The sequence below is a fragment of the Trichosurus vulpecula genome, chromosome 6, assembly GCF_011100635.1.
Source record: "Trichosurus vulpecula isolate mTriVul1 chromosome 6, mTriVul1.pri, whole genome shotgun sequence".
Classification (NCBI taxonomy): domain Eukaryota; kingdom Metazoa; phylum Chordata; class Mammalia; order Diprotodontia; family Phalangeridae; genus Trichosurus; species Trichosurus vulpecula.
In genome coordinates, this window is record NC_050578.1 from 63,893,632 (window position 1) to 63,920,654 (window position 27,023).

Sequence of the window (27,023 nt, forward strand, 5' to 3'; positions counted from 1 at the left end):
GTTTCCCTTTCTGTAAAATAAGAGGGTTGGGTTAGGTGGCCTTGGTGATCTCTTGTAGTTCTGAATCCATGATATGATAAGATACGTTAAGATCCCTCAGGGAATCCTGTCATAGATTATACTCAATTTTGTTGGGTAGGTGATTCTTGATTTTAATCCTAGCTCCTTTGATCTCCAGAATATCATATTTCATGCCCTCTGATCCTTTAATGTAGAAGCTGCTAAATCCTGTTATCCTGACTGTGACTCTACCATAATTGACTTGTTTCTTTCTGACTGCTTGCAATATTTTCTCCTTGACCTGGGAATCCTGGAATTTGGTTCTAACATTCCTGGCAATTTTCCTTTTGGGATCTCTTTCAGGAGGCAATGGGTAGATTCTTTCAATTTATATTTTAGCCCCTCTTCTACAATATCAGGGCAGTTTTCCTTGATAATTTCTTGAAAGATGACATATAGACTCTTTTTTTGATCATGGCTTTCAGATAGTTCAATAATTTTAAAATGATCCCTCCTGGATCTCTTTTCCAGGTCAGTTGTTTTTCCAATGAGATATTTTTACATTGTCTTCTATTTTTCCATTCTTTTGATTTTGTTTTATTGTTTCATGATTTCTTATAAAGTCAATAGCTTTCATTTGCTGTATTCTAATTTTTAAAGAATTATTTTCTTCAGTGAGGTTTTAAAGAACCTTCTTTTCCATTTGGCTAATTCTGCTTTTTAAGGCATTCTTCTCCTCATTGGCTTTCTGGATCTCTTTTACCATTTGGTCTAGTTTGTTTTTTGAGGTGTTATTTTCTTTCATATTTTTTGTGTCTCCTTTACCAAGCTGTTGACTTGTTTTTCATGCTTTTCTTGCATCACTGTCATTTCCCAATTTTTCATCTGCCTCTCTTACTTGATTTTCAAAATGCTTTTTGAGCTCTTCCAATGGCCTGAAACCAATTCATATTTTTCTTGGAGGCTTTGGGTGTAGGAGCTTTGACTTTGTTGTCTTCTGAGTCTTCTGAGTTGATCTTCCTTGTCCCTATAGTAATTTTTTATAGTCAGAGTTTTTTTTTCTGTTGTTTGCTCATTTTCCCAGCCTATTACTTGGTTTTAACTCATTGTTAAAGTATGGCTCTGCTTCCAGGGTAGAGGGCATATTGTCCCAAGCTTCAGGGGTTTGTTCAGCTGTTTTCAGAGATATTTCTAGAGACCTGTCAGTTTTCCTTTCTTCCAAGGGGGTGTGGTCTAAGGCGAGGTGTTTACTGCTTTCCTGGCCTGTCCCATGGTCTGTGAGTGACCACAGGCACTCTTTTTTGCCCTGGAACTGTGAGGAAGCTCCTCCTTCCAAGGCAGCCATAAACTCTGCTATGCTAGTGCTCCTTGCCCTGGGACTGCCACCCAGGACTGGTACCCAGATCTGAGTATGGGCAAAGCAATAGAGTCCTACCTCAGTGCCAGCAAAAAAACCCCTGTAATCTCCTATGACCGTTGTTTGACCCCCTTACGTTTTGTGGGCTGAGAACTCTGGAAGCAGCTGCTACCTCTGCTACTTAGTCACTCCCATCTCCTGCTCTTAGTTTGCTGGGGCCAGGGCTGTGCTAGAACAGCCTGTGCTGGACTGGACTCCTCTCACCCTGGTTCAACAGACCTGTCCTGATGACCTTCCAGGTTGTCTTTGGCATCTGGGGGTTGAGAGGACTGGAAACTCCCTCTGCTGCCACTGACTCAGTGATTCAAATCCTTTTGGATTTGTTCTGTGAAATTTGGATTCTGTCAAAGGGCTGCAGTTGAGGACCTAGAGGGTCACATGTAGCCTCAAGGCTACAGGTTCCCCACCCTTTGTTTAGGTTTTTTGTTCCTCCAAATGAATTTTGTTATCTCTAAATTAATGTTGATAGTATTGCCATTTTTATCATATTGGTGCAGCTTAAGCACCAGCTTTTTTAGCTCATAGCAGTTCTAGGCAAGCACCTAAGAATCATGGCGCTGGTCTGGTAGTTCTCTAACATGAGAAATTTTTTAACCATACTGCTCACTTCACCTCTAGATCACTCACTGTCTTTCCTCATTAAAATGTAAGATCGTTGAAAGTCAGGACCAACCTGTTTTCTTGCTTTTGTATTCTGTGTACTTACCACAATGCCTGGCATGCAGTAAGTGCTTAATAAATTGCTCTCTCTCTCTCCCTTCTCTCTATCTCATCCATTTATATCTCCAGCTATATGTTTCTTATTTCCTTATGGATAATCTAGAGTGAATCAACAAGCATTTAATTAATTGATTAATTTTGGGAGGCAATGTGATTAAGTGACTTGCCCAGTGTCACACAGTTAGTAGGTGTCTGAGGCTGACTTTGAACTCAGGTCCTCCTGTTTCTAGGGCCAGTGCTCTATGCATTGAGCCACCTAGCTGCCCCTAACCAGCATTTATTTTATTTTATTTTATTTATTTTTCAAAGAAAAACAGAGTTTTTTTTTAACGATTTGCCATAATAGGTAGAGTCTTGGGGAGCCTGAGAATTTGTGACACTCATAACAGTGGGCTAGGTTCAATCTTGAGCCTTTGTAAGGAGGCTAGATAGAATCTGAGCCACCAGCATTTATTTTAAATGCTTAGTATATGCTAGAGATTGTGTTAAACTGAAGATATAAAGCAAGGCAAAAATATAGTCCCTGCTTTCAAGGAACTAACTTCTTTTTTTTTTTTTTGGAACTAACTTCTAATAGGGGAGACCATGTTCAAACAATGTGTATATATATATATATATATATATATATATATATATATATATATATATATATATATATATAAGATATGGGCAATGTAAACGGAAGGCGATATTATGTGTAACTAACCGTGGGGGTCAGGGAAAGGCCTAAGAAACAGACTTCCTATAGAAGTTTGAATCTGACCTCAGTCTTAAAGCAAATCCTGAATTCTAGGAGTCTGAGTTGAAGAGGGTTGTATTGAGTGCACTTTGGTGGATTGTCTCCCAAATATTTTATGCATTTTGTAGATCTTTTGAATGGGTCAACCTTTCCCTTTCTATTGTTGTCTCCTGATAATAGGATTTGTGATTATTATGCAGACTTTCTATTGGTTTTTATGGGTTTATTTTGCAGCCTGAAACTTTACTGAAGTTATTTGTTTTGAAGCCTCAAATTCAGGGTTGGCAGGGAATGAAAAATAAGAATGGGAAGCAGAAAAGTGGTAGAGAATCTTTACAACTAGTTGTCTCTGATAAAGGCCTCATCTCTAAAGTATACAGGGAACTGAGACAAATTTATAGGAATACAAGTCATTCCCCAATTGAGAAACTGCAGAGGTGGAGAAGAAACCCAGGGATGCAGGGATCCCAAACCAAAGTTCCCAGGGTGAGGCTACCTGGAATGAATTCATGGACACAAGCATTCTTTAAGCCACGGAGGCAAAGATTTATTATGCTTTTTCAGCGGGCAAGAGTTCTTAGGAAACCTGCAACCATAGGGTAGTGCAGGGGGAATCTTTATAAAAGCTAATAGGGGATGAAGGGGGGAGGGGCATGTCAGTTTGGTTTTTTGGGGGTGGGATTAGGGAGTGGTTTAGGGCATGTTCAAGGAGTGGTTAGTTCGTAAAGGAACATGCACATTTAGTATCTATTGCACAGGCATATTACCCAAAGTTCTCTGGGAAACAGCCCACAGTGGGGTTACTGGGGGTGTGGTTTTTTACTGTGAAATGTCAGTAAGTTCGCTACCAGTTGGGGCTAAAGGGGAATAGTTTCTCATCTAGTGTCTTGTTAGACAAAATACTATATCTGGGATACACGTTAGAAAGGTCAGTGAATAGTCAATATGGTTATGACTCAGGGTATGGTCAGTTATCAGCATCTGGAAATCAGCCTGTAGTTGGGCATAGCTGTTTACTCAGGAAGAAGCAGAGACAAGTTGGGTCATGCTGCCCTTTAGCTAGAGAGTACAGCCTGTTTTGAGAACTAGTTGTGTTTATGAGAACTGGATGTATTTTGGAACTGGGGTTCAGGCACAGGCACCCAAGCAGAGGCTGTTAGAATTTAGGGTCCAAGCATAAGCACCTCATCAGTTATATGTAGAAGATATATCAGATTCCATGCCATTTTGGGGAGGGTGTGGGGAAGAAAAACTGGAATTCAAAATCATGGGAACTGAGTGTCATAAACTAAAAATAAAAAATCTTAATTAAAAAATAGGAATGGGAAAAGAGACTGGAAGAGAGCTAGGGAAATCAGGTAGGAGAAAAGGAGGGAAGGAGAAAGCTAGATGGTGAACTAGCTAAATAGATTGTAATACAAGGAAAATTAGGAAGCCCTGAGTAACCCCTAGCTACTGACAAGCCCCCCCAGAAAGAATGGATTCAGATATCTTTGGTATTTAGCAAACCCCCTGGGACTCCATGGCTCCTTCCTGAAATGTCAATAGATAGGACCATCCCACTGAGAGATAACCTGGCAGATCCTGTCTAGCAGATGTCCCTGAGACTCCTTGGCTCCTTCCTGGAATGTCAATAGATAGGACCATCCCACTGAGAGATAACTTGACAGACCCTTCCTGGGAGATATCCCTGGGACTCTGTGACTCCACCAAGGAATGTAAATGAGATTATCCCACTAGTACGATAACCTGACTGAATCTTTTGATCAGCCAGGACCTTTGTTCCTCTTCCCCCCTACTCTGTACCCCCATATCCTATATAAGCCAAGCCATCACCCCAACACATTTGCCATTGATTTGTGGTGCCGTACCCCAATGGCCGCCGGCTAATAAATTCTCCACTTAAAACTTATACTCTGTGGTGTGTCTCGCTCGCTTCTGGTACAACAGATAAAGCACTAATTAAGCACATACTAGGTTCCAGGAGCTGCTTTCCGTGCAAGAATACAAGAGGGTCCCTAATTGCAAAGAGTTTATATTCTAATGGGGCTGAACATTAAAAGGAGCTGGAAAGTTGGGCCTTAGGTGAGGCTGGAGGCAATTCCCAGCAGGTGGGGAGCTGGAGCAACCAGGGGATTAACTGGGGCTGGGGAGGAAAAAGGTAGATTAGAAAGTTTCTCTTAGAATGTCGGAAGGGATTGTTTCAAAATACGGAGCTCATAATTAACAATGTATTTTAAAAAAAAAGAACCAAGAGAACATTTTATACTGTAACAGCCATAATGTTTTAGGAATAACTTTGAGCGAATAAGTTATTTTGACTTTTATCAGTACTCAAACTGACTATAAAGGACCTAGGAAGGAAGATACTATCTGCATCCAGAGAAAGAACTGATAAATAGATGTGTAGAGTTATTTTACACACACACACACACACACACACACACACACGCACACACACTCCCCTTTGTGTCTAATGGTAGTCACCTCTAGTGTGAGGGATGGAAGAAAAAAAAAGATGAAAAACATTTATATGATAATTTTGTTGTTTATTTCAAAGGAATAGCAAGTTTTGCATAGTAGATTTGCGGTTTCATGTGCAACCAACAATTTCATTGTACTGTGTTATGGAAATCCTTTTTTTATTCCATAAATTAAAAAGTAAAATAAATTAAAAAACACTTAAGTATGTTACAAATCATTTCTTGGCAGAGTTAAAGTCAGAGATACTAAGGCATGGCAGGAGCTTAGGTTAAATATTGACAGTGCTCTCTTTCCAACCTCTTTCTTGGCCTTACTTGTAAGAGCATACCATGTAATTTGTGAAACTAGATTGAGAAACTGAAGAGGTGGCCAAGAGAATAGATCCTGGTTTATTTTCCTCTCCCCAAGGACTAGGTGTGGGATGTACTTATAAGTGTGTGTGAGAAACCTGGACTGTTCATTTCCCCAGTTCTGTCCTCAGAAAGCTGTGCACATTCCATTCCACCCTGGCTGATTGTCAGTTCTTTCTGTGATCCATCTTATCTTTGGCACACTTTTCCCTATTCTCAGGTGAGGTGCTCAGTTTTCATGGGTAATTCCTCTTTAGCTCTTAACTTCCTGTTTACACTGTTCTTTTCCTGCAGTTCCCCATTCCTTCACCTCAGCTGGTAAATTAGAGCTGCCTCAGCATGGTGTCCTCTGATGCATGGGCTATGGGGGCCCTGGGAGTGGGGGGGAGGGAATATTTGATGAAGCAGCTCTGACTCACCTTCTCGATCTGATGCAAGTGAGCTCTGGCTCCAGTCTATCTGACCCAATTACCATGGTTAGTTTGGTCAGCTATTTAGTTGTCATGAATGTTTGGCAAGTAGGCAGATAATAAATCTAGATGAATAAAATTTCTCTGAATCACTTATACCATGGTGCAGAGAAAAGAGAATCAAGCTTGAAGACAGAAGACCTCAATTTAAATTCTAGCTTTAACATCTGTGAGGTACGTGGCCCTCAGCTAGCACTCTCTGAACCTTTTGTCCTTCACTCGTATAATGTGGTTAATAATATTGGAATTGCCTTGATAACTGTTGGGTTGTGAGGAGGGAAATACTGCTCTGGAGCTATGGATACTGGTCCACTGAGATCCTGTTTTTGAGGGGGCTCCATAGAGGGTCTGCTCAACATGCTAGGAATGTGCATCTGGAACTTTGATTAAAAATGGCCTTGTATTTATTCTATGTGTATAAATTTGAAAATGTACAGCTATATTTACATTATAAAAAAGGGAGAGGATGGCACTGTAAGGAAACAGGATAGTTTGCCCTCATCCATTCCTGTGCTCCATAGCTAGCCAGTCCTATTGAACAGACACGGGACTCCTCTGTCATGACAACATGCAAAGTCCGGACCACAGAGTCCTTAGACATGAGTAGTTCCAGGTGTGCCTCTCCATCAGGTCAACATCTGCTGCTGTGTTTTTGGGGGAGACTTTGAACCTTCTTTCTTGTATACACTAAAGGTGCAGCAGCTACTTACAGGCTCAGAGTCATTGGTAGTTAGCATGGAAGCTTTGATCCACTCCATTTCTGACCTGAGTTTGTCTCTCTGTAGCCTTGGGGGTTCATGTAAGGCTTAATGTAGGCACTGATTGGCATCAGCACTATTGTAGCTCGGAACTCCAGAACTTAGGCAATCCATTTGCACTAGGAGCAGGGATTAAAGGCATATGTCATTATGCCTGGCTTTCTTGTTTTTCCGAAACTGGTGGCCACTGAGAATATCTGGAGCATGAGACTCTTCTCTAGCTCCTGACTCCTGACTCTTTAAAAAACCACAGAAAGCTGCTGTTGAGCGTGACTCAGCCATTATGCAAACTGCCTGTGGGAGGCCAGGAGGCTGCAATCTTCATGGAGCTTCAGAATTTTGTTTCTAGGGTCCCTTACTTGGCTGACTAGGCACATGGGCATGGCCAAGCACTTCACCAGCAGGTGACCATTCCATAAGGCATATTCCATGTTCTTCATTCCCTCTTTCCAGACTATCCCTGTACTACCTCACTTAACAACTTTTTTACCTTTGAAATTTATACCACCTATGTATATGGATAGTCCTTACCCTTTCTGATGTAACTTACTGGCCTCTGAGTCAGAAAGTGGCAAACATGCACCCCCAAGTAAAACCGAAAACAGCTGAAATTTAATTAGGGAATATTTGACAAAGTAAATGAAAACACAATAAAACAAAAATAATGTAAATATGGTTTTCTAAGTCAATATATGGCTCATAAATATCCTTCTATATGGTTTAGTAGCCCTGTTTCTATTTGAATTTGACACCATTAATCCAAGTCATTCTTCTTCCTCTTTCAGAGATGGGGTATCGATCCATACTTTTCCTCTCTATCTCATTTTGGGGATTTTAATATTCACATTGACATCTTTTGGACACATTGCCCTTCAAGTTCATCAACCATCTCAGTTCCTGTGACCTTTATTTTCTTTCCACTTCAGCCACACACACTAATGAGCATATAGCTGATCTCAGTGTCACCAACAAGTTTTCTACCTTCTTGGCCCGGAATTCTGAGAATTTCTCTGAACCTATCATGCTGTCTTCTAACATTACCTCTGCCTCAGTCCTCCTAAACCTGTTTCTCAGTCTCACTATTACCTCCAGCCTCAACCTTTCTGTTTGTTTTCAGGCCATCATCCCTGCTCTCACCTCACTTTCTTCTCTGTAGGTGTGGGCTTCAGCCACCTTTAACTAGCTTGAGGGAAATCATTAATTAATTTTCAATGCAAGTAAATACCCCTCCGAAATTAGCAAGCATTACAAATGAGGGCTTATTTATTGTTTTGTTGGTTACCTAGTCTTAAGAAAGTGTTAATTATGCAGAGTAAAGTTAAGTGGGTGTACATACTCCACCCTCCTCCCTCAGCTGGTTATTACATATTTACTAGCAGTTTTCGTCTGCTTCTCCTCCTCCTCTTCCTCTTTCTCCTCCTCCTGCTCTTCCTCTTCCTCCTCCTTCTTCTCCTTCCCCTCCATTTAAATTTACATTATTATCCAGTCTTGAATCCTTACCAACCACACCCTGCCAATTCATTCTTCATTCCCATTCCCATAGTACTGAACAGTCAATCAAGTGTACTGATTGTGTCTGCATACATTTATGCTACTTAATCTCACTTGGAAATTACAATCCTTTTATTTTTCTCTGACTGACTCTATTACATTTCCACAGAAGCCATTCCAAACCTGTCTTTTCAAGTCTTCTTCTATCTCTCTCAGCAAAGGACTTACTGAGAAAATGGAGTCAATGAATGGTAAGCTCCTCCTTTATTCCACACCTCAAAATGTCTTTCATAGTCTCCTATTCTTTCTTATTTTGCTTTATTCCTTGACAAAGAGAGATTCACATTTTTGCCAAGGCAAAAGGTTGATGAAGGTTTGCCAAGGCAAACCACTTTGCTTGTGCTCTTGATTCCTGTCCTTTCCTGTCTTCCCAGGGAGTATATTCCCTCAATCATTCCTTCTCTTTCCCTCATCTTCATTCTCTTCTTATCTACTGCTTTCTTTCCCATTATCTACACATATATCCATCTTCCCCATACTTAGAAAGACTTAATTTCACCCTACTTCCCTTTAAGCTATGATCATTTATTTCTTCCCTTTCACAATCCAATTCTAGAAAGGATTGTCTACAAGCATTGCCTCAATTTCCCCAATTTACTCTCACTTTTACCTCCCTTCAAATCTGGCTTCCATTTAGCTGATACGACTCTCTGCTTGTTCTTCATTGATCTACTCAACGCAAATCCATTCATGTTTTCTCAGTCCTTGTTCTTCTTGATTTGTCTATAATTTTTGTGACCATCCTTTGGGATACTCTCTCTTCTCTTGACTTCCTTATTTCTTCCTTATCTCTCAGTCTCTTTTGCTGCAAGATCACCATCTTTCTCCTACCTACTAACGTTGGGAATCCCAAAAGACCCAGTCCTGGGCCCTCTTCTCTCTCTATATATACTTTCTTTTGGTAATCTCATCAGCTCATATTAATTCAATTACTATCTCTCTGCAGATGACTCCTAAACCTGTACATCTTAATAGTATTTAATTTTTTTCCAATTACATATAAAGATAGTTTTTAACATTCATTTCTATAAAATTTTGAGTTCCAAATTTTTCTCCCTCTCTCCTCCCCAAGACAGCAAGCAATCTGATATAAGAGTACAGGATTTTTGTTACTCCTCAGCAAAAGGGTGAGGAGCAAAGGCTTTGCTTTGGGCTTAAAATTACGCTGGTCAAGATCTGAAAATGCAAGTGTAGTCTGTGAGATAGCTCAGAGTTCACACTAACTTGAGGATGGACTAAAATACTAAAGTATTTTTAAATTGGTAGGAATCTTTCTTTATAATAGTATATCAACCTATGTTGATATAATTAGATAGAAGGAAGATCCAACTCAGCAAGAACTAAACTCCCATGTTTTTTCTCTTTTGAGCCATGAGTCAAGTTTACACACAGATTTAAAACAAACATTATTTAATGGCATAATATTCTGAAGTAGTTTATTCCATTTCTCACTGTTCTAGGAAGTACCAAGTTTGCAACCCCAGTCCTGATCTATATGAAGGCCCCAAGAGGATGACACTGTAGCAAGGAAGGATGTCTCCTTGGATTTCCTTGTCCCTTTCATCCACTAGGATCTCAGAACAAAGGACACAGCAAATGCTGAAACACAGAAGTGTAAAACAATTGTTTACATTTACATTTGCAAAGCATTTTCTTTATCCAGTGAAGTAGATAGAATTTATATTCTCCCCATTTTACTGATGTAAAATTGAGGCCCAGAGACAGTATAGTGACCTGTCCACATCTCATAGCCAGGAAGTGCTTAAATCAGGATTTGAATCCAGATCTGTTTCTCAGTTCAATGCTTTTTCTACTACAACCCAATACATATTTTTTTTTTTGTAAAATAAAGGAATTAGACTATATTATCTCAGAGGTTTGAAATGGTAACATTCCAATTAGTCTATAAGAGGTGATATGGTGTGGTGGATTGAGGGCAGATCTTGGAGTTAGAAAGATCTGGGTTCAAGTCATCATATCTAAGCAGATGATTCTTAAATCTGCTTCTTTAGTTCTACCCTTTCTTCACAACTCCAGTTTTGAACCTCCAATTGCCTATTGGACACTTCACATTGGATATCTGGAGCTTTTAACATACCTAGAACTGAACTCAATTTCTTTCCTTCCAAATTCCTCTTCGCTTCCCAACTTATTTATTACTGTTGAGGATGTCATCATCCTTTGAGTTACCCAGGCTTGCACATGTAGGAGTTGTCCTTGACTTCTCTCACTCCCACCAACCTCCTCCATCTAGTCTGTTGCTGAGTCCTGTCAATTCTACCTTTGTGACATTTCTTATATATTCCCCCTTCTCTGCTCTGACACTGTAGGCCCTCACCACCTCTTGCCTGGAATGTTGCAATAGCTTGCTGGTTGGTCTGCTTAGTCTTTTCCTACACTAGTCCATTTTCCCTTCAGCTATCAAAGTGATCTTCACAAAACGTAGATCTAATCCTATCACCTCCCTATTCAATAAACCTTAATGGCTTCCTATTACCTCTAGGATCAAATAGAAAATCCTCTGGCATTTAAAGAATTTCATAACCTACTCCCTTCCTATCTTGCTAGTCTTATACTATGCTATCTACCACACACTCTATAGTCCAGCAACATGGGCCTCTTTGTTGTTCCTCTTCTAAGATATTCCATCTCCCAATGCTATGAATTTTCACTGGTTGTCCCCCAGCTCTGGAGTTCTCTTCTCATCTCTGCCTCCTGGCTTCCCTGGCTCCCTTCAGGTTAAAATTCCCAGGTAAAATCTCACCCTTTGAAAGAAGCCTTTCTGGGACCTCCTTAATGCTAATGCCTTCCCTCTGAGATTAGGTGATTGTTTGTTGCCTTGGACACATTCTAGGTATGTGATCATGGGCAAACCATTTAACTAACCACTCAGTGGCCTAAGCAACATGCTAAGACTATAAGTTACAGATGAGTCACTAAGTTGCATGTGTGTGCCACACTAGGGTTTCCCTACAATGATGAAATCACTAGAACTGGACAAAAAAAAATAGCTTGCTAGCATTGAGATGGAAGCCATTCCCATGGCTTGGTTAGACATAAACTCAATAATATGAAGTCAACTGATTTTGGTAAACCTACATAGCCCACAGGAAGGCTTTCCATGGATACTTTAGGTCTGTTGCATAAAATAATGAGTAGCTGGGACTCCATAAGATTTTTAGAAAAGAGTTCTCAAGATAGGGTCATAGTACTCTCCCAAAGGTAAAATATGATCCTGCTGCCTGAGATACACTCTATCATACCTCTTCAGGACAGCCTATCTTTCATCCATGTATGCATGAATGAAAAAGTCCTAGCACATTTCAGAAAGGACAAAACAAAAACTCTTCTTAAATATGAACCTGAGGAATTCAGGCAGGAATCAAGCTTTACTTCTCCATCCAATTCATTCTTCAGTAAGCCTCCTAAGGAATGCATAAGTCTGCTCACATAATTTCTCTCCTCAAAAATCTGTGAATCACTATTGCCTATTGAATAAAGCTCATACTTCTCTGCCTGCCATTTAAGATCTTTCTCAATCTGGTACCACTCTTCCTTTCCAATCTCCTCTCTCTGCACACAGCTTGCAAATTATTTCAGAACTAGGACAATCCTAACGCTGAACACTTTAACATATTTAAATTGCAATTTTACATGTATTTACTTATACTTTTAGACTTGTAACACCAATATTAATAATATTAGGACCATATTTAGTTTCAAGTTTTCATTTTTATTTACTCATTTGATCTTCTCCAGAACCCTCTGAAGTTGGTAGATAGGCATTATTATGCCCACTTTATATTAAATGATGAAACAGGTATAGAGAGATGAAAGGACAGGTTTGGTTACATCACACAGCTAATGAGTAGTGGAGTTGGTAGTAGATGCCACATTGCTTGATCCCTTCCTCAGGGGCCCCCTCTCCATCTATTTCCAACTCATTTAAGATCTTTTGGGAAGGGATTTTCACTATAATTTTTTAAAATGTAAATATTAGACAAAAAGATGACCAAACAAAGCTCTTACCATTTTCCTGATCGGAGGAGTTCAAACCTTTCATTAATTTTGATGAAAGGTAGTCTGTGGGTTATCAGTGGGTCCATGTCAATTTTCTTTTTCATGTAATCCTCTACTATAAAGGAATCTGGTCTCTGGTTTTATACTCTGTGAAGGAAAAAAAAATAGATACTAATGGTGCTCAAACAGTAAGGCCAACTTGATGAATCAAATAAATTTCAGTATACCATACAAGTAATGAAAGCAGAAATATCCATTGACAGTAGAGTAAGAGTCTGCTTTCCATCTTCTGTTCCAGGGAACACAAGAAGCTAACTGATTGCTTAGGAGAAACACTAGATAGAGCTCATGGGTCTCCTGGTCATGGCTTTCTATTCTTAGTCCTACTAATATTGGTGTTTCTCCTCTTCTCCAAGATTTTGTATAGCCTCCTGTTACCTATTAAATAAACACCAAATGCTTGAGCTGGTCATTCAAGGTCCTACACATTTCTGGGTTTAATTCAAATTACTTAGGATCATAAATCACAGGATGGGAGATTTGAGATCTGGAAAAGAGCAACTGAGTCCAATCTTCCCATTTTATAGATGAAGAAACTGAGGCACAAAGAGTTTAAGGACTTGCTCAGGGTCACACAGTTCAGAAGTGTCTGAGGCAGGGTTTGTACTCAGGTTGTCTTGCTTCTGAATCTAGTGCTCTATCCAGCACATCACATTGCCCCCTACACATCCACTCTGTGGCCAAACTGGACCCCTCACTTTCTTCTCTTTTCATACTGTGCTTTCCTACCCCCATATCCTTCTTCCAGATTACTAGAAGATCCTTATCATCCTCTCCTCCTGTTGAAATTTTTCAATCCTCCAAGGTCTAGCTCACATACCATCTTCTACTTCATTCACTTGGATATGATCACTCTTTTTCTGTTTCTTTTTTCCCCATTCCAATAATTTAGTCCAGAGCAGGACTTTGAAGAACCAAATTTCACCTGTTCTCAGGGCTAGGGCCCTTGCATTGATCTAGGATTTGCATTGAACAGGGCAGTGCTCATAATTCATATGGAAGAAATTGAATGTTCATTGCATTCAGTACCCTTTTCTTTGTCCTCATCCTTCTTTATTTCCTTGTAGCATTCAGGGCTGTTTTAAAAAATATTTCAAAATTTATTATTTATTTTTAACATGAAAAAACCTTTTTTTTTGAGTTCCAAATTTTCTTCCTCCCTTCAGTTTCTTGTCCCACTCTTTGAGAAGGCAAGCAATATATAAATTGTACATATTAAATCATGCAAAACATCTTTCCTTATTAGCCATATTGCATAAAAAAGAAAGAAAAAATTTAAAATTATATTTCAATTTGTACTCAAAGTTCATCAGTTTTCTCTTTGGAGTTGAATAGCATTTTTCAGCCTGAGTCCTTCAGAATTGTCTTGGATCATCGCATCAATCAAGTAACCAAGTCTTTCGTCGTTGATCATTATAATACAGGTATTACTGTGTAGAATGAGCTTTTGATTTTTCTCACTTCACTTCACAGTTCATAGATGTCTTCCCAGCTTTTTCTGAAGCCATCCCCCATATTATTCCATTTAGCACAATATCATTCCATTACAACTAAATACCACAAATTGTTCAATCACTCCTTAATTGGTGAGTATCTCCTAAATTTCCAATTCTTTGCTACCACAAATAGGATTGCTATAAGTATTTTTTAAAATATAGGTCCTTTCCTTTTTCTTTAATCTTTTTGGAGTACAGACCTAGTATTGCTAAGTCAAAGGGTATATTCAGTTTTATAACCCTTTGGGCATAGTTCCAAATTGTTCTCCATAATGGCTGGACTGGTTCACAACTCCAACCAACAGTCCTTTAGTGCCTTTATTTTTCCACATCCCCTCCAGCATGTGTCATTTTCCTTTGCTGTCATATTAAGCAATCTGATAGGTGTGAGGTAGTACCTCAGAGTTGTCTTAATTTGCAATAGTGATTTAGAGCATTTTTTCATATAACTATAGATAGCTTTCATTTCTTCTTCTGAAAAGGGCCCGTTCATATCCTTTGTCTATTTATATTTGAGGAATGGCTCTTATTTTTATAAATTTGACAGTTTCCTGTGTATTTGAGAAATGAGGCCTTTATCACAGAAACTTGTTGTAAAAAGTTTTGATATTACTTCATTGTCTATAGTACTTTTTAGCAAAATGTAGTTTCCCTGATGATCTCTTTTAATTAGGTCTATTTTTGCTGTTGGTTTGTCTCAGATCATGATTTCTATCCCTGCTTTTTTCCCTTGCTGCAGCTGGAGCAGACCAGATTCTGGTCCAGACCTTTATTTTAACTGTGTGTATGTCTTTTTGTTTCAAGTGTGTCTCCTGTGAACAACATATTGCTGGATTCTGGTTTCTTATCCATTCAGCTATTTGCTTACATTTTATGAATAAGTCCGTACCATTCACATTCACAATTATGATTACTATATATTTCCCTCCATCTTATTTTCTTCTCTTTGTCCTTCTCTCTCTTTTTACTCTGTCCTGCCTTAAAAGTCTGTTTTGCTTCTGACTACTACCTCCCTTAATCTGCCCTCCATTTTATCACCCTCCATCCCCTTTCTTTTATCCCCTTCCACCGCTACTTCTCTGTTGGCTAAGATACATGTTTATATATTCTTCACTCTTTGAACCAATTCTGATGAGAGTGAAGTTCAGGTATTGCCTGCCCCATTTTTTCCATCAATGTAAAAACTCCTCTTTTATGTGAGATAATTTTCCCCATCCTTCCTCTCCCTTCCTCTCCTCCCAGTGCATCCTTCTTTCTCTTCCCTTAATTTTTTCTGAGATTATCCTAATGTAATCGACTATGCTCACTGTCTATGTAAACTCCTTCTAAATGCCAAATAATAATAAGGTTCTTAGAAATTATATACATCCAAAGGATTCATGATGGAAAATACTATCTACATCCAGAGAAAGAACTGATGGATTCAGAATGGAGATTGATGCATACTATTTTCACTTTATTTGTGTGTGTGTGTGTGTGTGTGTGTGTGTGTGTATTTTTCCTTTTTGACTATTTCTTCTTTCGCACCATGACTAATATGGAAATATGTTTTACAATCATGTAAATCTATATCATATAACCCATATCAAATCAAACATATAACCTATATCAGATTGTTTACTCTTTTAGGGAGGGGAGAGGTGGTGGAAGGAGGGAGAAAAATTTGGAACTGTTCAAAAGTAAGCATTAAAAATTGGCTTTAAATCTAATTTTTAAAAAAGTTAAAAATATAAAAAATATATGTACATGTATATACATATGTACCTGTACATACATATGTTTAATATACAAACTCCTCCAATTTAGGAAGATAAACAGTTTAACTTTATCAAATGCTTTATGATTTTGCTTCCATGTTTACTTTTTCATGCTTCTTTTGAGTCTTGTATTTGAATGCCAAATGTTTTATTCATCTCTGTTCTTTTTGTCAGGAATACTTGGAATTCCTCTATTTTGTAAAATATCAATTTTTTCCCTCTGAAGGATTACACTCAGTTTCGATTGGTAGATTATTCTTGGTTATGATCCTAAATCCTTTGTCTTCTGGAATAAATGATTTGGATTGATTTATTTATTGATAATAGTGTGGGATGACAATGACCAGTTTTAAGTTGCATTCAGTACTAATCAATATTTATAAATCTGCTACTTTAGCCGTAATAATACCTTTTAGTTAGGAATGTATAACTTTTAGTTAGGAATAAACACTTAGTTACAAATGATTGATAACTGACTCTCCAAAAAATGTTCATAGGAGACAATTTAAGTTTAATCTGCATATTTAACATTTCCCCATTACTTTATTAAACCTAGAAAATAAAGAAAACAGTAAATCAAGTCCTGATTTGTAATATTTGCCCATTTCAGAGGTATAAATGCATAGACTGAAAATTTAAGAATCTGATTTTTTGTGAGCTGGCTTGAGCTATTTCCAGCACACTCCCACCTTTAGAAAGGGAATAGAAATACTTTTAGCTTTCTCTGTATTGGCTTTCTGTATACAAGTATCTAGTACATACCTGGTACATAGTAGATGCTTAATAAATGCTTATTATTTGATTAATCTATTGAGTGGCTTCATCCTTGTCTCTTATTCTATAAATGTTAACTGCTATATCTGTATGTCCCAGTGTTTCTTGAAAATTCAAAGGAATTTGTTAGAGTTAAGACCCCTGGTCATTTCATGTTTTCTTCCTACCTCCTGATAAGCACCCTTTCAGGATCTGGCCAGACATTAGTGTCATTGGATCAAAAGAGAGCTGAGATCCAGTTGGTGATACTCCAATAAGAACACAGACACCATAACTCAGGTTGCAGGATTCCAGAGCACCTAGGGTTAATAGTACAATTGTGAGTCCTTCAGTCACTATTCTGGGTCACATAGAGTTTTGTTGTGAAGCTCACTATGATGAGAACCAGTAGAAGTAATGCCTAGTTTAAGCATAGGTCATATTCATTTGAGTCATATGAGTTAAATTGGATCACAAACTTCCATTTCTTGATTGGGGTAATGTGTCAAACGAGGTGGTTTATCTTGGGCCATTCCCTATCACCTTCCTTTCCTTCTCCTGTGCTTCAGCCCTCATTCCAATTGTTTTGAAGAAAATGTCTTTAAATGATTAGAGTATGTCTTCATTTTTCTGTATCCTAATTTGCTTGAGGCATATGATGTAATATTTATTGTAGTTTATGCCTCTCATGTCTATTCCCTCTATACCCTTTCTTCTACTTCTCTTCTTTCCTTCTACTACTTTTTTCCCATTTGCCCATTCTTTTTCCTTTCTGTTTATATTCCCATCCCTTTAGTATTCCTTCTTTCTTTCTTCCATTACATTTCTTGCTAGGAAGCAAGGAAAGAAGAAGCCAAGATATGATTTGCAGAGAGAAAAAGTGATAGACATGGAGATAGAGAGAGAAAAGAACATGAGAAAGGATGAGGGAGGGAGGGAGGGAGAACAAAAGAGAGTGAGAGGGAGGGAAGGAGAGGGGGAGAGAGAGATAGATTTTTTATTGTAGCCTAGGCTTTTTGAGCATGCCCAGTTTGCCTTCCACTGATTGCCTGTTTCTTTAAAACTGGTGAGATTGAGATGTTTACTCTCTTTTCTACCGTCTTTTCATCTTCATTCTTTTCAGCGACCCTTATATTTTGTGCCTCACATGGATGCCATAAACTGAACTGGTAAGAGGGAAAGACAAATCCTTCTCCTATTCCCTCTCTTTGACCCTAGCCCCTAAAAGTGGTCCTGGTGGTGGTGGTTCTGTACTGTTATTTATCCTCTGTTTCAGGTGCTAGAGGTGATCTTCATGGAACTGAGAGTGAGCCAGGGTGACCTTGGAGCCAGGATAGCAGGTGGGGTAATGCAGCCAGCCAGCCAAGCTTGGAACCCTGAGAAGCCAGGGTATCTGGGACTCAAGCCTTATGGGGCTTTTGAACTTCTAAATGGGACTGTGCTCTCTGGGAATTGAATTAAGCTATGAACTAATCCTTTCCCCACCACAGAGACTGAGGTGGTGCAAAAGGGGGAAAGGGATTATACCTTCCATTTGTTGGGGGCGGGGAGAAGAAGCTGAACCACCCCCGTTCCACATGTGGGAGGCAGCCCTTTCTAGTCATCTGAGATTGTTCCTCCTTATATTGAATCTGTGTGTATTATAATGCTATATCACTTGGTACAGTGCATGCATACGATGATTTAAAAACATTCCATTACACAGAACATTAAAAGTAAGGCAACTTCTCATGTGTGTTAGTTATCTTTTTTCTTTTAAGTACTTTGGCAAGGCTAAATTAGTTTAATAGGTGGCTACTTGCTGACCTAAAACACTTTCTCTCTGTGCTCACAGACAACATACCATGGTCTCGATAGTCCCAATAGTCTCAAAGGTAAAGTCAGCACCAAATCCAGTCATTTCCACCACCACCTCCTGGATGGGCTTCTTGAAGTTTTGAGGATTAAGGCAATCAGTGACCCCAAGAGCTTTTGCCCTAGCAAATTTCCCTTCATTGATGTCAATGCCAATGATCCTGGCAGCACCAGCTGCTCTGCACCCCAGAACAACTGCCGAGCCAACAGCTCCAAGCCCAAAGACAACACAGGTGGAACCAGGGGTAACCTGCACATGGAAAACAGAAATTCCTAGTGAGACTTCAATGCTGAATATGCCTGCATCATCAAAATAGAAGAAATTGGCTTCACAGTCTGCCCGAGTCTTTACAAGGCTACTTGCTTGAGATTTCATTTGGTTCAACCATGTCTGGGTATTGATTAGGGAAAGCCTCATTCATTGAACTGCCCATCAACATATGCTCACCTATGCTGTATTAACAGCAGCTCCATAGCCAGTAGGGAATCCACAGGCTATTATGCAGACTTTCTCCAGGGGTGCAGCATCATCAGTTTTTACTACTGATATCTCATGCATCACTGTGTATTTGGTAAATGTGCTTGTTCCAAAAAAGTTATGCGGTTTCCTCCCTCTGCATGTACCATCTGCTGGTACCATCAAGCATCAATCCAACAGGAGAAAAGACACTAGTCCATGGAGATAGACAGAGATTCACACAAAGAGAAATGAGATTCATCAGTCATGGGTAAAGATATAGGCAGAATTAGTGATAAGGAAGGCACTTACTCTTCCTTCAGGCAACAGTTGCCCTTGGCATGTAAGCAGGAGTCACAGTTTTGGCATTGAGGTACAGCACTTGTTATGACTTTATCTCCTAAGGGAGGAAGACAGACGAAATGATCATCACTATGGATGGAGAGAAAAATTAAATCGTATCAAAGTGAAATGTGGAGATAATTCAGCAAGTTGTATACATTGGATTTCATAAAAGATAACTCACAAATCTGGAATGAAAGCTTGTCACATAACTGGCATTAACAATGCAAATGTTCTTTGCTTGGAAGAAGTAATTTTCCTCCTGATGTGGGCTGTGCAAATGACTGCATGAATGTAAGAGAAGCTATTGGCTTTATGGACGTCAGTTCCCCGGCATTTTAAGCCTTGCAAAGCCACTACATGCTCAAGAATGATGATAATACATGTGGCTTACCCACCCTGGAAAAACATTCAAGCTAGAGGTTAATAGCTTTGAGCACCCTCTTTCCTGCTACTTGATAATAAACTTAAAAAAAAAACTATATATAACAGATGTTTAGTGTCTTATACAATCCTCTTTTTAGTTCTCATTTGAATATCAACATATTTGTGTTTATTGATATTTTGTTAATTTTGAATAAAAAGGTTTAAAAATTTAAAAATGGAGGCAATCTTCTTGTATCCCCTCTCCTTGTACCCTTCATCTTATTCAGTCCTGTTTCCTCTGACTGCTTTTCTTAAAATCACTCTTAGACCCTCACTCTCTAATCTCTGGTCTTTCCTCATCAGCTGGCTTGTTTCCTACTAAACATGGCTAGATCTCCCCCATCTTTAATAAGCCCTCACTTGACTCTACTATCTCCTCAAACCATCCTTCTTTACCCTTTCCTCCCTTTCACAGACAAACCCCAAATTTTTTTTTGCATTCTTTGGCTTCCATTTCCTCTCCCTATCACTCACTTTTCAACCCCTTGCAATTTGTCTCCCAAACTCATCACTCAACTGAACCTGCTCTCTCCTGAATTGCTCCCTTACTAACCAAATCCAATGGCATGTTCTTTAAAACTCATCTTTGTTGACCTGTGTGCAGCATTTAATGCTACTGACCAGTGTCTCTTTCTGAATACTGTACCTTCTCTTCTCTTGGGGAGGACAATTTCCACGGAGCAAAACCATGTTTTGAGCTGGTGTGCTTGGTAAATGCCTGGTGTTGCCCTCTAATAAGAGACCAACTGAGTGGTCTGAGTTCTCATCTTATACCAGTGGAGGATTATATCTATCTATCTATCTATCTATCTATCTATGTATTCACACACACACATAGATACACGTATGCACATACATATTTGTGTATACACACATATATGTATAGGTACATAATACATATATACACACACATAAAATATTATATATATACATATATATACATATACTTATATACACACACATATTCTTATATATCAAAAATTATACTCACATAAAGACATATACATTGTTATGCACCTAGGGAAGACCATAATGTACTTGTTTCTCAGAAAATGGATAATGTCTTCCTTCATATGTGTGAAGGTTTATAGAGGATTTGGCAATCTAATAATCTTCTCTCTAAGTCTCTTCCAGATCTGAATCTTATAATCTCCTTATACATATGTTAATCTACTTCAAAATCTCCTTCCTTTTTGTAGAAAATGTGATAATTTTTTGTAGAGGGGTGGAAAGGACAACTTTCTGACATCAAACACCATTTTGGGCTCCCTCCTCACCTGGTTTCACACTGCTCATGCCTTCTCCAATGCTTTCCACTATTCCAGCTCCTTCATGTCCAAAATTGCAGGTAAAGGTGTCTTGGTTTTTCCTTCCAGAATGTGATTATCTGAACCACAGATCCCTGAAGATATAATCTGCATGACAATTAGATGACATCAAATACAGCCAAATATCTTCTTCTTATAGTATCAGAGGTTCACTGTGTATATTGAATGCCTGTATAATATACTTAAAACCCCACCTGTTGACAACAGAAGTTCAAAGTTTCTCACATATAATCCTTTTTCTTCTCCTATGTTTATCAGAATGTTTGTTTGTAAAACTGGGGAGTCAGGGGCACGTAGGTGGCTCAGTTATCCTCAGGTGCTTGTTTTCCACCTTGATTCAGGTATGAGCAAGGAAGGCTTGGAAAGTATGTGGTTCTAAAGAGATTCAACAAACTGCTGTTTGAAAATTCAACACAATTTGTTCTGGTTCTGGCGAATTTCCTGTATTTACTCCAGCCCGTAGATTGACACTCCTAGCTTGATCAAATAGATCTGACCTAATGCATATTATGGCTGATAAAACAGGTTTTACACTCCACCCCAACATTGTTGTTGTTCTTCAATTGTGTCTGACTGTTTGTGACCCCATTTGGGGTTTTCTTGGCAAAGATACTGGAGTGGTTTGCCATTTACTTCATGAGGTTATTTTATAGATGAGAAACCTGAGGCCAGGGTTAAGTGACTTGCTCAGGGTAACACAGCTAGTAAGTATCTGTGGTTGGATTTGAACTCAGGTCTTCCTGGCTCTGGGTCTGGTGCTCTATCTGCTTCACTCTTTAGCTGCCCTGCCTGACTTCATACTAGGTGTTTAATAAATGCTTGTTGAATGACTGAAAGTACAAAGTAGTGCCTAAAAGTATAGCATATGGGACCCCATCAATATGCTTACTATTTAGTCAGTCAGAGCACACAATTGGGAGGCAAACAGAATGAGTCTAATTTCTTTTTCATGGGAAATCCCTTCAAACACCTGAAATCAGCTCTCCTGCCATTCCCCCCAAATCTTTTCTTTTCCAGGCTAAATATTCCCAATCCCTTCTGCTGATCTTCACGTGGCATGAACTCAAAGACTTTTGGAATGCTGATTCTCCTCCCCTGTTGCTGTTTAAGTCATCAGTGCCATTCTTGAAGTGACCTACCCACAAGTGAACATATCACTCCAAACGTGATCAGACTAGGGCAGTGTACTCTCACTTCATTTCCACGATCATTGAAACTCTGCCTTTCCTATTGATTGAATGAGATTGAAATAGATTGAATTAATATTGAATTATATTTTTCACCTGCCGCGTCACATTGTTTGCATCATATTGAGCTTGAGGTTCAATGAAATACCCAGATTTTTTTCACACAAATTACTTTCTAGCTTTGTTTCCTCCATCTTGTACTTCTGAAATTGATTTTTTTGAATTCGACTGTAAGATTTTACATGTATACCTATTAACTTAAAAAAATTTGGGATTGAAGGTCAATGTTCTAGCTTATCAAGATCTTTTAGCATCCTTATTCTGTCATTTGGTGTGTTATCTGTAATTCCTATTATTGTGTCATCTGAAAATCTAATAAGTATGTTATTTATGCCTTCATTCAAGTGCTTAGTCAAAAATCGGTCAAAGTATCTCGGACACCTGGGGCATTCTAATAGAGACCTCCTCTGAAGCTGATATTAATCCATTATGGCTACTATAATGGGACCATAAATATCTTTTCCAAAAGAATTTAACTCAAAAGTGGAGAAATGATCTAGGACAATATGTAGTGTGATTTACAGGAGAACTGAGGGATTTTTAAGGATAAGGGCAATAGCCGTATGTTTGTTAGCAGTAGTTTGTGACAGACTGATGTTCAATAAAAGAATGAATATGGTAGAAGGGGAAACTGCTGGAGAAGATGGAGTGCAATGGGGTTAAGGGTAAATGTATAGAAGTTTGACTTAGTAAGAGAAGATGAGGATGTAAGGGCAAGCAAATGGGACTTTTTGTTTTCTTTTGTTTTGGAGTGCTTCTCAGCACTAAGGCAATCAAGTGTCTTTGATTGAGTCTTGCCTTTATTTGTAGGGAGGCCCACACCCTTTTGGTAATCAGGAGAGGTGTTAAACTCTCAAGAGACATGAAACTCTCAAGAGGTGTGAAGCCCTCAAGAGGTATGAAACCCTTGAGAGGTGTGAAATGCTCTGACCCTAAAGAGGTGTATATATACTCTGAGGTTAGCATTTTGTTTGGGGCTCACTCACTGGAAGAGTGTGTCGTGATTTGACCAGAGGAGACTCTGGGTATCCACCAAGGAAGCCCCTCCTACACCCCCCCCCCCCCGCCACCATGAAAAACCGGGATGTTTGTGCTTCTCTCTCTGATGACTATGTGTGTATAGTTTGGTCAGACAGCTAGAAGCCTGTCTGTTGATATGTGCTATTTGCTCTGTTTATGTAATTTCTCTGTATTTGCTCTGAAGTTCAGGGTGCTGACTTCCCCCCTGAACTAAGTGAATGATATGTGCATTTTAAATTAAAGTGAGATTGTAAAACCCTTAAAGTTGCTTTCCTTAGAAGAGGAGATCAAAGAACCTGTGCCAGCATCCCCACTGTGTGCTGGTGTTGTTGGTCTTACACTCCCACAGCAGCTGCTAGTAACATTGTTGTTACAGAGGTTGAAGGAGGAGATAGTGGAGAAGACATCTGAGTGTTGTTAGATGAGAAGGAAGGGAGTAGAAAGAACTTTTGGAAAATGCTTTGAATTTTCCAGTGGAATAGGAGACAAAGTTTTGAAGAGACAAGAAATGGTTTGGAATAGTTACTGTGATGAGTAGAGTGAATTAATTAGGAAGGATTGCTTTAATGTAATGAGTGCTCAGTTGAGATCAGCTAGCACAAATTTGTGGTGGACTCAGTGAGCAGTTTCATCATTTCTATAGCACCATTTAGTAGTACATGAGTAGAAGTTGAGATAAAGTGGACATAATCCAAGATTGGGTCTTGGCAGAGTTGGTGAAAGATTTATGGGAGGAGACAGGCAAGATTGCATAGGACAAGAAGACACTGATCAATTGTAATCTATATTTTGTCGAAATATTTGGGAGATATTCTGTTTTACAGAGTTAAGTCCTAAGAAGGAAGCTGTGACCCAAACTTGGCATAACCATAATCCTTTGTGCTCAGTATGACATTGCCCTCTGGCAAAGTGTATTGCTTGGACCAGCACCAGGTGTTCATTGAAAGATTTAGCTTCTCCTCTTTCTTGGGGCCATCTGTCACATGTTGATAATCATCAATAGGTACTGTACTTCTGTTCTTGCCACAGCCTTCTGGTTATATACCTGGGAAGGTGGCCATAACCTTCAAGACAACTATTGCCACAGGACTCAAGAACGCTTGTATTGTCCCAAGAAATGCCAACCCTGAGAACTATCTCAAGATCAAAGAATAATTATGTTGTGGGTCAATCTCTTTCATAAATGGCCCAAGTCTTTGCAGCCTTAAGCCCTCCTTCTTAGGAGGAGTGGCTTCCATATATCATTTTCCTCACTCTGAAATGAATTATATTTCTGTTTGTGTCCTGACTCTCTGCTCTGTAGACTTCTCTGTTTGTTTGGCTCTGGCCCATAGAAGCTGGTTCCAATCCAGTTGACATTAATTGGTGTCAGAAGTGGGATTTGGCATTGAACAGGGCCAAATGGACCTTCTGGTGGGGTTGGACAATGTGCTACTGGAGATTTATTTCTCTGAAGTCTGATCCCCCTCATCTGGTGAGTCTGCTGCCCTTTCCTCCTCAAATCCTCCAGCTCACCCTTGATTTACCTTGGCTTTTCATTGTGAGGAATATACCAGGGCCCTTTATGTAACCTGGATCATTCTGGTAAGGCCTGTTTGCACATGAATTGGCTAACCTTTTTGCATGTGTCTTCTTTTAATTAAAAAAATTTAAAAATATTTTTACTTTCTCCACATGTCACTTTTATTTGTGTAAGAATTTTGGGGGTGGGCAGAGCCAAGATGGTGGCTGGAAAGCAGGGACTTGCTTAAGCTCTCCCCCAGGTCCCTTGAACCACCTATAAAAATGGCTCTGAACAAATTCTAGAGCTGCAGAACCCACAAAATAGCAGAGGGAGGCAGGGCTCCAGCCAAGGACAGCCTGGATGGTTGTGGGGAAGGGTCTATCACATGGAGCTGGGAGCAGAGTGGAGCAGAGCCCAGCATGGGCTGTGCCGGGACCAACCAGACCTTGAGCTGGGCAGAACAGGTGTAGCACCCTGAATCATTGAGCAGTGGCAGTTACAAGACTTCTCAACCCACAAACGCCAAAGACAACAGAGAAGGTTAGTGAAAAAAGCTGCTGGGATAGAGTGAAAGGAGTGTGTGGTTGGTGGTGGAGGTGGTACAGCTCTGAGGCAGCTCCCAGCCCTCCAGCTGCAGTTGCTTCTGGCCCCAGGCCCACCTAGTGGAAGGAATTAAGTGGTGGATTACAGTGGGAGTGCAAAGCCTGCTTTGCTCTACCTAGATCTGGGCCGCAATCCTGGTTGGCAGTTCCTTGGGGAGAAGGAGTGCTGGTGTGGCAGAGATTGCTGTGTAGAAGTAACTCTGAAAACAACAGTGCAGCCCCTAAAGCTTGAGACAAAGTATTCTCTACTATACAAGCAGTCAAAGCTTTACAAAAAGCTCAAGGCTCAAGTAGTTGGCTGGGAACATGAATAGGCAGTGAAAACAAACTCAGATTCAGACTCAGACTTTGGAATCTTTTTTGATGACAAAGAAGATCAAAACATACAGCCAGAAGAAGTCAAAGAGCCTACATCAAAAGCCTCCAAGAAAAATATGAATTGGTCTCAGGCCATGGAAGAGCTCAAAAAGGATTTGGGAAAGCAAGGAAGAGAAGTAGAGGAAAAATTGGGAAGAGAAATGAGAATGACGTGAGAAAACCATGGAAAGCAAGTCAATGACTTGTTAAAGGAGACCCAAAAAAATACTGAAGAAAATAACACCTAAAAAAATAGACTAACTCAACTGGCAAAAGAGCTCCAAAAAGCCAATGAGGAGAAGAATGCCTTGAAAGGCAGAATTAGCCAAATGGAAAAGGAGGTCCAAAAGACCATTGAAGAAAATACTCTCTTAAAAATTAGATTGGAGCAAGTGGAAGCTAGTGACTTCATGAGAAATCAAGATATCATAAAACAGAACCAAAGGAATGAAAAAGTGGAAGACAAAGTCAAATATCTCATTGGAAAAACTACTGACCTGGAAAATAGATCCAGGAGAGATAATTTAAAACTATTGGACTACCTGAAAGCCATGATCAAAAAAAGAGCCTAGATATCATCTTTCAAGAAATTATCAAGGAAAACTGCCCTAATATTCTAGAGCAAGAGGGTAAAATAGAAATAGAAAGAATCCACCAATTGCCTCCTGAAAAAGATCCCCAAAAGAAACCTCCTAGGAATATTGTTGCCAAACTCCAGAGCTCCCAGAACAAGGAGAAAATATTGCAAGCAGCCAGAAAAAACAATTTGAGTATTGTGGAAAAACAATCAGAATAATACAAGATCTAGCAGTTTCTACATTAAGGGATCAAAGGGCTTGGAATATGGCATTCCAGATGTCAAAGGAGTTAGGATTAAAACCAGGAATCACTTACTGAACAAAACTCAGTATAATATTCCAGGGTAAAATATGGATTTTCAATAAAATAGAGGACATTCAAGCTTTTTCAGTGAAAAGACCAGAGCTGAAAAGAAAATTTGACTTTCAAACACAAGAATCAAGAGAAGCATGAAAAGGTAAACATGAAAGAGAAATCATAAGGGACTTACTAAAGTTGGACTGTTTTGTTTACATTCCCACATGGAAAAATGATGTGTATAATTCATGGGACCCCATTATTAGGGTAGGTGAAGGGAATATACATACATACATCCATACATCCATACAGATATACAGATATACAGATATATATACATATATGTGCATACATACGTATATGCATATATAGACAGACAGAGGGTACAGGGTGAGTTGAATATGAAGGGATGATATTTAAAAAAATAAAATCAAA

At 39.2% G+C, this 27,023-nt stretch overlaps 1 pseudogene; it reads right to left on the reverse strand.

Moving 5' to 3' along the window:
- Window positions 1–12,430: 12,430 nt before the first annotated feature.
- Window positions 12,431–21,075, reverse strand: LOC118854624 (annotated as a pseudogene).
- Between the last annotated feature and the right edge of the window lie 5,948 nt (window positions 21,076–27,023).